This window comes from Theropithecus gelada, chromosome 16, assembly GCF_003255815.1.
Source record: "Theropithecus gelada isolate Dixy chromosome 16, Tgel_1.0, whole genome shotgun sequence".
NCBI classification, from domain to species: Eukaryota; Metazoa; Chordata; class Mammalia; order Primates; family Cercopithecidae; genus Theropithecus; species Theropithecus gelada.
Window position 1 is genome coordinate 10,028,558 of NC_037684.1, and position 11,539 is coordinate 10,040,096.

The following is an 11,539-nucleotide window of genomic DNA, read 5'->3' on the forward strand; positions in this document are numbered from 1 at the left end:
CATGCCAAAAGCTTAGCGGTGGTCTGCAGTGTGGCCTCATCTAGGGCTGCTCCTGGGCATGCACTGGACAGAGAAGCCCCCTTTGAGCCTTCTCTGGGTTCATTTCCTTTAAATCCAAAGCCTTTTTTTGAGTTCATTTCCTTTAAAGCCTGGCCAGGTCAGCTTCAGCCTATAAGATATGGTGAAGTTTCTCTTCAAATAGCCTAATCAATCCTTTATTCTTTAATTCATAGTACCTCCCCACCCCTTTTTCCTTTTTGCCTTTTTTTTTCCTGCTTCCTTTCTGCCTTTGTTACATGCCCAGACATGCTACAATACCAGGTGTTAGACAGTACCAGCTCACATTCCTTTCCTCACTGAAAAAAAAGACTAATCTCTAGCTCATTACAGACACCCCTTCCCCTTTCCCCTCTCTCCCTTACATGCCCATCTTATCTAAAACAAAAAAGTTCAAATATTTAGCCAACCAGAATTAGTTTAAACTGTACAACCCGACCCTGGCCAATGTAAAAAAAGTACAAAAGCAATACATGCGTCAGAAATAAAGGCTCTCGTGCCCCTTCATTCAAGTGTGCTCTCATGGTGACTGGCCAAGGAGAAACAACCTTCTGCGCAAAAGTAAAATTGCTTTGCTAAAAATCCTTTGTTTAAGTGTTCAATTTCCTTAGAATTTTAAACGTTATTCCCAACATGGCCTTAGCATCATCTAAAGCAGTCACAAGCAGACCTGTCAAATTCCTACCAAACTTTTCTTTCCGTTCCGTTCTTTGCCCTGACATTTCCTGTATTTGGGCCTCCGAATATTCAAAGAATAGAGTCCCTAACTTGCCCAGCCCATCCCTGCCTTGAATTGGTCTTTGACCCTTTAAAAACCATGCCCTTCCATTTAAAAGTAAAATACTTCCTTGTTAAGAAGACATGTGGTTGGATTATTGCTTCTGCTTTTAACAAAACCATACAGTAAAAGCCAAGCCCCAGGATCTGGAGGGGAGGGATGAGGTTGAATTTTATGATCTGTACTTCTCCCTTGGCAGCCAGGTGGGATTTGAGGGAGCAGGACCCTGTTAGAGAAGAGGTAACCCAGGGAGCTGGAAAGAATATGGTGACTGCCTGGACACATGGAGGGGAATACTGCACAGGCTCTGCCCCTGGGTTAACCACAGTTGGGATTGAAATTTACAAAATAGCCTTGAGTGTCTGCCATACCAGGCAATGAGGAACAGAGAGCAAGTGAGCAGCACCCCTCTGCCCTCTGCACTCATGCGTCCATCAATAAGTTGGTTCTTTCTAAAGAATATCTGCAATCTATTGCCTCCTCTCCATTCTGAGTGCCCCTGTCTTAGTTCAGTCTTTCACCTGGACTATTGCAATGGTCTCCTAATGGGTCGCCCTGCTTCCATTCTTGCTCCCCTCAAACCTGTTCTCTGTCCTGAAGCCAGAGTGCTCTTTCTAAAACCCAAATGAGGCCATGCCCATCTACTGACAACCTTTGGCTTACAAGGCTCTGACAGGTCTACTGTTCTCTCCGACCTTCCAGTCACACTGACCTTCTTTTCATTTGAAGAACACACCAACCCCAGGGCTTTTGCCTTTTATGTTTTCTCTGCTTGGATGCTTTCCTTCCTCTGGCTTGTTTTATGGCAGAATCTTCCTCATCTTGTAGGGCTTAGATTATTTACCCCCTTCTTAGAGAGGCCTCCTCTGACCTTTCCTAAAGAACCCACACACTGTAGCCTATTTAAGGTCTTTCAAAGCATTGGTTACCATTGGAAATTACTTTGTTTACTTGTTCGCTTGAGGATCATTTCCCCATTTCCCATTCCATCCCCTAGAATGTAAGCTCCTGAGGGCTGGGATGGTACATGTCTAGGTTACCCCAGTATCTGGCACTGGGAGCAGTGCCCAATAAATGTGGAATGAGGGTGTCACATGCTGTGGGATATCAGAGGAGGTAGAGATGGGCCACTTTGGTCTGGGAGGATAGTGGAATTTCAGAGAAGATGTAGCATTTTTCAGAAATCTTGAAAAGCAGACAGAGAAAGCAGGAGAGAGAAAGCAGAAGAGAAAGTGGATATTGCAAACTCCATGGATAGAAAGAACCATGAGAGACAAATGCCTAGAAGTAAGAAATCCATATTTGGGTTTGGGGTTTGGCTATACAATCTAACTTTCAAGGAACAGAATGATCAATATCTAGTATGCTGCATATTATTTCAAGGCCACCTAGAGTCCATGTATAGCGGCCCTAGTCCCCACCTTGTGCGTCCTTCTAAGCTTTTTGCTTCAGGTGCCAACTCCCTCCTCTCCAGCCTGACTTGCTGGTGTCCAGTGATCCAGCTGGGTCCAACACAGCTTTCTTCCAATATCCTTCTTTACTTTCTCCAAAGCTCAAGTAACATGTTCACAAGTCAATGTCTAATACTGCTACCAACAGCTCACTGGGTCCCTGAGCCTCCACATACCCCAGAGACAGGGTGTCAGAGCAAAGCTTCAGAATAGAATGGAATTCAGCACAGTGGAGGAGATCAGGAAAAAACTATCATTGGGGATTAATCTCAGGGCAGGACAGCCACCATGCAGTGGCTGGGACTGTGGGATTAGCAGCTGGCCATGACTAGATCCTTTCTCTCCATGCTCTGAGTGTTTCAGCTCATCCAATTAACCCTGAACTAACGTTTACCTCAAACCCAAGCAGGTGAGACATTTACTGGTGTCTAAATTACGAGTCAAGAGGTAGAAGGATTAAAAATGGAGGAATGCAATAGCTGAGGAGGGTTCATTCCATCTTTCTTCCAGTCTCTGGTCAGTTTGGGGGCGTTTGTCTCCTTCCCGAGGGATGAGCTCCAATCAGGGTCAGAGCAAGACCTGAGCAGTCCTAGGCGCTAAAAAGGTTATTCTGTGTTTCAGCATGTAATTTCAAATACCCAATACTAATTGAAAAATAATGATAAGAATGTATAAGCGACTTTCAATGTTTTAAAATAATAGCCACTTTGATCCTTGTGTATGTGTATGAAGTTGCAAATATTGTATTCTTTCAAAAGCATTATTTGTTGATTCCCTGAGCACCTGCCGGTTGCCTATCGGGCAATGCAGCACTGATTCCATTCACTTGGACTCCCAAATCCACCCCACCCCACTTCTAGCAGCCTCCTTTCAGCCTTCTCCTTCCCCTCCCCACCGTGCCGCTCCATTTGCTGAGAACTGCTTCCACCTGGAAGACTCCAGCCCAGGCCAGAAAGCCCCCAGACTGGCCCTCCACCGCCTCTCCCTGTGTCCGCAACACCTGGCTGGTGCTCTGACGGTTGGTGCTTCTCTCGACAGTCTCCATCCCATTGAATCTGATTAATGGAGTGAAACTCACAGGGTGGTGGGCTTGGGACACACTTCACCAGTTAGACAGATAATAATGTATCACATACTTGCATGGGATCCTCCAGGAAATATAGCAGCACTTACTGATGTTGTCATCTGTATCTGGAAAGAAGAAGGTGGAAGTAGGGCTAAGCCATGCTCTAGGAGACTCAGACATGCTACTCTGTGCACCAAGAATGGGAGGCAATGCCTTTCACTCAGATAAGAAACGCACCTAAAGCCAAAACGCTAAATTACCTACAGTCACTGGAATCTGCCATTTCTGTTGCGTAAGTTCTTCATCACCATTGAATAATAAACCCACTCTCACTTTATCCCTACCAGGAACCTCATTCTTGCTTGACCAAATTCACTATCCTCTTTTTTTTTTTATAGGAGAAAAAATAAGAATCTTTATTTGTGAAGGAATTAAGAATATGACACCCAAAGTTCTCTGTTCTGGCATATTTTAAATTAAAGGCATGTAAAGAAAAACCTAGCAGGTGCAAGAAGATCATTCTTTATTTTGACCTTTATTCTCTTTCTCAAAGGCAGGAAATAAAATGCCCGTGTGAAAGATGTCCTCCCTACACTGAAAGAAAGGTAGTATTCTTATTAAGAATGGGAAGCTGAAACCGAGGGAAGTCCATGCAAACAAACTTTATCACCTTAGTCATTTCTGTACCCAATTAATCACCCAGCCCAGCCCCTTTGCCTTATCACGTTTCACAACTTCCTATTTTTTGTTCAATTCAGTGTAAAAGTAACTGACCCTAACTGCTTCTTTGGGTTTCTGTTCCTTATGAGGGATCTCATGTCACGTAAACCTTGTATTAACTAAATCTGTGTACTTTTCTCCTATTAATCTATCATATGTCAAATGAATTCTTGAGTCCAGGTGGGATCTGAAGCAAATGGAGGTGGATTTTTGCCTCTCCTAAGTTTGGTAGGTGCTTTCTATAATATGTTTTTAATTCTCCCCTAAACTCTAAGAGGTTGATGTTCTTGTTCCATTAGGAACATAAACCTGGCAAGGTTTGGTAAGGTTAAGGAACTTGTTGGCATTAACCCATTGTTACGTGGCTGAGACCTGAAACCAGGATGTCAATTCCAAGTCCCAAGACTTAACTTCTTCACCAACATTACTAACTCATTTGCCTGCAAGTGTCATTTACCCTCTGAATGAGTTTCCACACCTGTGAAGAGATTGATGCTTTCTCTCTGGCAGGGTAGTTGTGAGCTTAGAAATAATGTATGTAAAGCACAAACCCGGCATGACTACCACTTTTATGAAGCATTTATTCTGTGCCAGATGGTGTTCTGTGAGCTTAAAGGTATGTATTAATTAATTTAACCATCACAACAGACTTGCAAGGTAGATGCTATTATCATCTCCATTTTATAGAGAAGCAAACCAAGGCATAGAGAAATTAGGTTACCTGTCAAAGCCACACGGGAGAATAAATGATAGTTATTATTTTTAAGATTGTGATTTCCCATGTATCAAGCCCCTTCTTTGTCCTTCCTTGAGAGACTCCCTCCTTAATTTAAGCTCCCAGGGAAGGAGCAGCCCAAGAACTAGCCCATTCTGGCGCTTGCTTTTTTTCACAGGTGGTTTTACTTTTTGCTTTTTTTTTTTTTCCAGGCAGGGCCTTGTTCTGTCATTCAGGCTGGAGTGCAGTCGCACAATTATGGCTCACTGCAGCCTAGACCTCCTGGGCTCAAGCGATCCTCCCACCTCAGCCTCCTGAGTAGCTGAGACTACAGGAGTGCACCAGTATGTCTGGCTAATTTTTAAAAATTTTTAGTAGACATGAGGTGTTACTATATTTTCCCAGGCTGGTTGTGAACACCTGGGCTCAATGATCCTCCTGCCTCAGCCTCCCAAAGTACTGGGATTACAGGCATAAGCCACCACGCGCAGCCCTGTTCCACCTTGATTATTCTGCTTCTAGCCCAGTCTCAGGGCACCCTCATGAAGCTCACATAGAGTTAATGTTTAGAAATTACCTGATATTGAATTACAACTTTATGACTCCAAATACTGATTTTGAAGATCATAAAACTGTTTAAGTTACAATAATGATGAGGAAATAATTTTTTTCAGGTCATAACGAATCTTTTGTTTTTATGGTAACTTTTTATTTTAAAATAACTTTACACTGACATAGAAATTGCAAAAATAGTACAAAAAGTTTCTGTATAATCTTGACTCAGTTTCCCCAATGGGAAGCTTATAAAACTTCATATACAACCGTATAAAAAAACTTCATTATGATCATCAAAACTAGAAAATTGACAGTTCTACAATATTATTATTATTATTATTATTATTTTTGAGACAGAATCTTGCTCTGTCACCCAGGCTGGAGTGCGGTGGCACCATCTTGGCTCACTGCAACCTCTGTCTCCCGGGTTCAAGTGATTCTCCTGCCTCAGCCTCCTGAATAGCTGGGATTATAGGCGCTCATCACCATGCCTGGCTAATTTTTGTATCTGTAGTAGAGATGGGGTTTCTCCATGTTGATTAGGCTGGTCTCGAACCTCTGACCTCAAGTGATTCACCTGCCTCAGCCTCCCAAAGTGCTGGGATTACGTGCATGAGCCACTGCGCCCAGCCAGCCATCACTCCCAGCCTCTACAATATTATCAACAAAACAGATCTTATTACAATTTTACCAATTTTTACATGCAGTCATTTTTCGTTGGTGTATAGCTGAATCATATGATCCCTTGGGTGTCTGTGCTAACTTCTGGCCTCCCACATCTAAGTTGGTGAGTAATCTGCCTCCTGTGTTTTGGTAAACAACATTCACCCTCCTCCCAGAGCTGCGGTCTTGCTTGACTGGCCCCACTTCCCCTATTCAAAGGAGAAAGGCTGGAATTGTAGAAGGAGGCATGAAGAGAATTATAGCTTTATTTTTTATTAGACTATTCTCATTTCAGTAAAGTTGTTTTTTCACACTGGCACACGCAACAGTGTATATAGTTATGTGCCACATAATGATGTTTCTATCGATGACAGACTGCATATATGACACTTAACGACAGGCGTATGTTCTGAGAAATGCTTTGTTAGGCAATTTTTTCGTGGTATACAGACATCATGTACTTACACAAACCTAGATGGTGTAGCCTACTACACATCTTGTTATAAGATTATAATATCATAATTTGTTCAGCAGCAATGCATTAAACAAAAATCATACTACCTTATTTTTACTGTACCTTTTCTATGTTTAGATATGTTTAGGTACACAAATGCTTACCATTGTGTTACAACTGCCTTCAGTACTCTGTACAGTAGCATGCTGTACAGGTTTGTAGCCTAGGAGTAATCACTGTATCACATAGGTGTGTGGCAGGCTCCCCCATCTAGGTTTGTGTAAGTACATGATGTCTGTACAATGAAATTGTCTAATGAAGCATTTCTCAAAACCTATGCCCATCGTTAAGTGACATATGACTGTATCTGTTTCCAGAATTTTATTGTTCCCATGGCTGATTCCAGAGTGTTTTCTATTGACCATTGACTATGAGGCCGTCTGCCTACACCCTTCCCCAGATGTCCATTGCTTCCAGAGAAGGAAGTGGGGTTGGTCCAGCTTGATTCGGCCTAACTGCACCATGCTGACTTGCAGTGACTACTTCCTTTTTGAAGTGCCAGCAAGAGGTTTTTAAAAATAAGAATTGCATAGGTATATGTAGAATATTCATGAGACTAGAGGCAGCTGACCACTCTGAAGTGGATGGAGTCTGTCATCTATTTTCTTTCCCTCTCCTTTTTTGGAAATCTGGTTGCTATTTTCTCATCTTCAATATTCCACAACCTGTCTGCCTCCCAAGAATCTGCAAAGATCATCAATCTCTACCGTGTGTTTTCTCAACTGATAGAGAGGACTTCATCCAAGTCAAGGGACCGAGAAGCCACCCATCTTGGGCTTCGATTTCTTCGTATCTTTGGGAATTATCCCCATTCTAGCCTATAATGGACAGAGAATGAACAAATAAAAATTGGAGACCACATGTTCTGCTTTATCCCTTCCATCTGTTCAGTTAACACTCTATTCATTTTTTAAATTCACTCATTTACTCATTCATTTATTCTGTAAATACGTATTGAATACATACCATGAGCAGAGCACTGGAGGTTCAGCTGCAAACAAGAAGCATAGGGCCTTCGGTGAGTTTAAGCAAACAGTAAGCCTCTGGCACCTTCTTCCTAAAGCAAAACAAAGTAAACACTTTTACCATCATTCACTATTAAAAAAGCAACACTATGGAGAAATTTTGAAAATATTTAAGCAAAAAGAAGTTAGCAAAAATCCCCTGTGATCCCACAATAACATTCTTCCATGTATCTTCATCTTTTTTCCCTGTTTGCTTTTTCCCTACATGGGATCATACCAAAAAAAGTCATATCCTATGTTTTCACAAGTTGTGTACAATTTCAATTTCATTGTAAAAATCTTATATGCAATTGAAAACAATTTTTAACAAAAAAGGTGTCTGCTTTTTAATAGAATTTTTAAGAAAATCGAAGAAATGAAAAAAATCTCCTTACTACTATCAATATTTTTATGTGTGAGTTTCAAGTCATGTTTTTAGATGTAGTCATTATGTATAATACAGATACACAAACAAAAATGAGGTCATAATAAATGTTCTTTTCCACAATCTGATTTTTACAGGTTTTTTTTTTTTTTTTTCTTTTTTGATATGGAATTTTGCTCGTGTTGCCCAGGCTGGAGTGCAATGGCGCGATCTTGGCTCACTGCAACCTCTGCCTCCCGGGTTCAAGTAATTCTCCTGCCTCAGCTTCCTGGGAGTTGGGATTATAGGCACGCATCACCACGCCCGGTTAATTTTGTATTTTTAGTAGAGACAGGGTTTCTCCATGTTGGTCAGTCTGGTCTCGAACTCTCGACCTCTGGTCGTCCGCTCGCCTCGGCCTCCCAAAGTGCTGGGATTGCAGACATGAGCCACCGCGCCTGGCCCCAAGACCTAGATTAAAAAAAAAAAATTGCTCATGAGTTTCTTCTCAGCTTGACTTCCCTCTGCTATCCTTTCCTTTCCTCTTCTCTGCAGGAAGGGGGCTCTTCCTTGGCTCCCTGCGGGCTGTGGGTCTATGCAGAAAACACCCAGGGACCTATCCCTATGTCCTGCATGTCTAATGGGTGCCTAGAGGTCTGGGTCTCCCAGGTCCCCCTCCATCTCTTGAGTCTTGGGGGCTGTGCATCCCTCCATGTCTCTCCCCCAGGAGTGGCAAGAGGGCGACACCTACATGCTGAGAGCATCAGCTGCTGGTCTCTAACGCAAATTTGTGAGTAACCTACTGGAAAATGTTTGAGAAGCAGCAAGGGTTTATTAATTTTATCAGTCTTTCAAATGACTCATTTTGACTTTGATGATTTTCTTTTTTCTTAGTCTGTTTTCTGTTTCAGTGCATACCGATCTTATTATTTTCTTTCTTCTGTTTCCTTTGGGTTCAGTTTCCTCAACTCTTCCTAGCTTCTTAAGGTGGAAGCTTCATTCTTTCATTTTACACTTTTCTTCTTTTTGAATAGAAGCATTGAACGCTACAGGTTCTCTTCTAAGTGCTGCTTTAGCTTCATAATGCCGTAGGTTTTTATATGACAGGTTTTCGTCACTCAGTTATTTTCTAATTTTCCTTGTGATTTCATCTTTGTCCCACAGGTTATTTAGAATTACATTCTTTATTTGCAAATATTTGGTGGGGGGGAGGTTTAAATATCTTCTTGTTATTGATTTCTAATCAAATTCCATTATAGTCAGAGAATATACTCTGTATTATTTTGATTCTTGAAAGTTTATTGAGACTTGTTTCTTGGGCCAGCATACAGTGTATCTTGGTGAATGTTCCATGTGTGTGTGAAAAAGAATGTGTATTTTTCACTTGTTGGGTGTAATAACCTATAAATGTCAGTTAGGTCCATTTGGTTCATTGTGTTAAGATTTACATATCCTTATTGATTTCTGTTTATTTAGCAGTTACTAACGTTGGGCATTAAAATCTCCAGATATAATTGGGAAGTTTTTGTTTCTCCCTTTAGTTCTTTCAGTATTTACTTCATGTATTTTGAAGTTATACTCATTTAAGACTATGATATCTTCTCGATGAGTTGATCCTTTTATTAGAAAATCTCTCTCTTTTTCCTTTTCTTTTTTTTCTTTTTTTTTTTTTTTTTTGAGACGGAGTCTCACTCTGTTGCCCAGGCTGGAGTGCAGTGACACGATCTCGTCTCACTGCAAGCTCTGCCTCCTGGGTTCACGCCATTCTCCTGCCTCAGCCTCCCAAGTACTGCGACTATAGGCGCCAGCCACCACCCCTGGCTAATTAGTAATATTCTTTTTCTTGAAATATACTTTGTCTGATATTAATACAATTTTCTGATGCTTACTATTTGCATGGTGTACCTTATTTACTTATTTATTTTTTTTGAAACGGAGTCTCGCTCTGTGGCCCAGGCTGGAGTGCAGTGGCGTGATCTCAGTTCACTGCAACCACTGCCTCTCGGGTTCACACCATTCTCCTGCCTCAGCCTCCTGAGTAACTGGGACTACAGGCGCCCGCCACCATGCTTGGCTAAGTTTTTATATTTTTAGTAGAGATGGGACTTCACCGTGTTAGCCAGGATGGTCTCAATCTCCTGATCTCATGATCCGCCCACCTCGGCCTCCCAGAGTGCTGGGATTGCAGGTGTGAGCCACCGTGCCCAGCCTGGTGTACCTTTTTCAATCCTTTTATTTTCAACCTGTGTGTGTCTTTAGATTTAAAATACATTTTTTAATAAACGAAATACAGTTAGGTGTTGCTTTTTTAGAAAACTAGTCTGGCGAGATTAATCCAGTCATGTTTAATGTAATTATTGATATGGTTGGGTTTAACTCTAACATTTTGGCATATAAGATGTATGTGTATGTGTGTATATATCTTTATTGAGGCATATAATTGACACAAAATAAACCGCCTAAATTTAAAGAGTATGATTTGATAAGCTTTACCATATGTGTATACCTGTGAGACCATCTCTGCAATCAAAATAATGAATATGGCCACTGCCCTAGAGAGTTTCCTCATACCCGTTTACAATTCCTGTCTTCTACCGATCCTCCTGAGTAAGCAAATGATCTGCTTTCTGTCACTGTAGATTATTTTGCATTCCCCAGAAATTTATATAAATGGGATCATGCAGTACATAGTTTTTTGATCTGGCTTGTTGTACTTAGCATGATTATTTTGAGATTTTTCTAACACTAATGTTATTTTTGCTTAAATGGTTGATATTATCATATAATATTATTATTTTGTGTAACGATGTAAAATAGAATCTTCAATATTTACCTAGATATTTCCTTTTTCTGGTTCTCTTTATTGCTTTTGCAGGTCTTACATTCTATCTGATACTATTTCCCTTCAGATTTAAGACCTTCTTTTAATAATGTTTGTGGTCTAAACATGTCTTTATTCTGTCTTCATTTTTTTTTTTGAGATAGGGTCTCCTTCTGTCACCCAGGCTAAAATGCAGTGGCATATTCAAGACTTATTGCAGCTTTGAACTCCTGGGCTTCTAGTCATCTCCCCACCTCAGCCTCCCAAATAGCTGGGACCACCGGTATGCACCACCATGTCCAGCTAATTTTATTTTATTTTTGTAGAGAGGTAGTCTCCCTAGGTTGCCCAGGCTGGTCTTAAACTCTTGGGCTCAAGCAATCCACTCACCTCAAACTCCCAAAGTATTGGGATTACAGACGTGAGCCACCGTGCCCAGTCCCTGCCTTCATTTTTGAAGGCTATTTTTGTTGGACATAGAAATTCTAACTTGACTTTAAAGTTAGATGTCTCTGCTCTCATCATTTGTGGTGAAATGTAAGACATCATTTGTATTATTGTTTCCCTATATGTAATGTATCTTTTCTCGGGCTACTTTTAAGGTTTACTCTTTTTCTTTTCTTTTCAGCCATTGCCTATGTTGTGCCTAACTGTCATTTTCTTTGATTTACCTTGGTTGAGGTTTCCAAGGTTTTTGGATCTGTAGTCTGATGCATGTCTTTTGTCAATTATGATTTCAAATATTTTTTCTTCCCATTCTCTCACTCCTCTCTGCCTAGTATTCTAAGTACATGTATGTTACTTTATTTTATATTTTTGTATGTGCTTTGG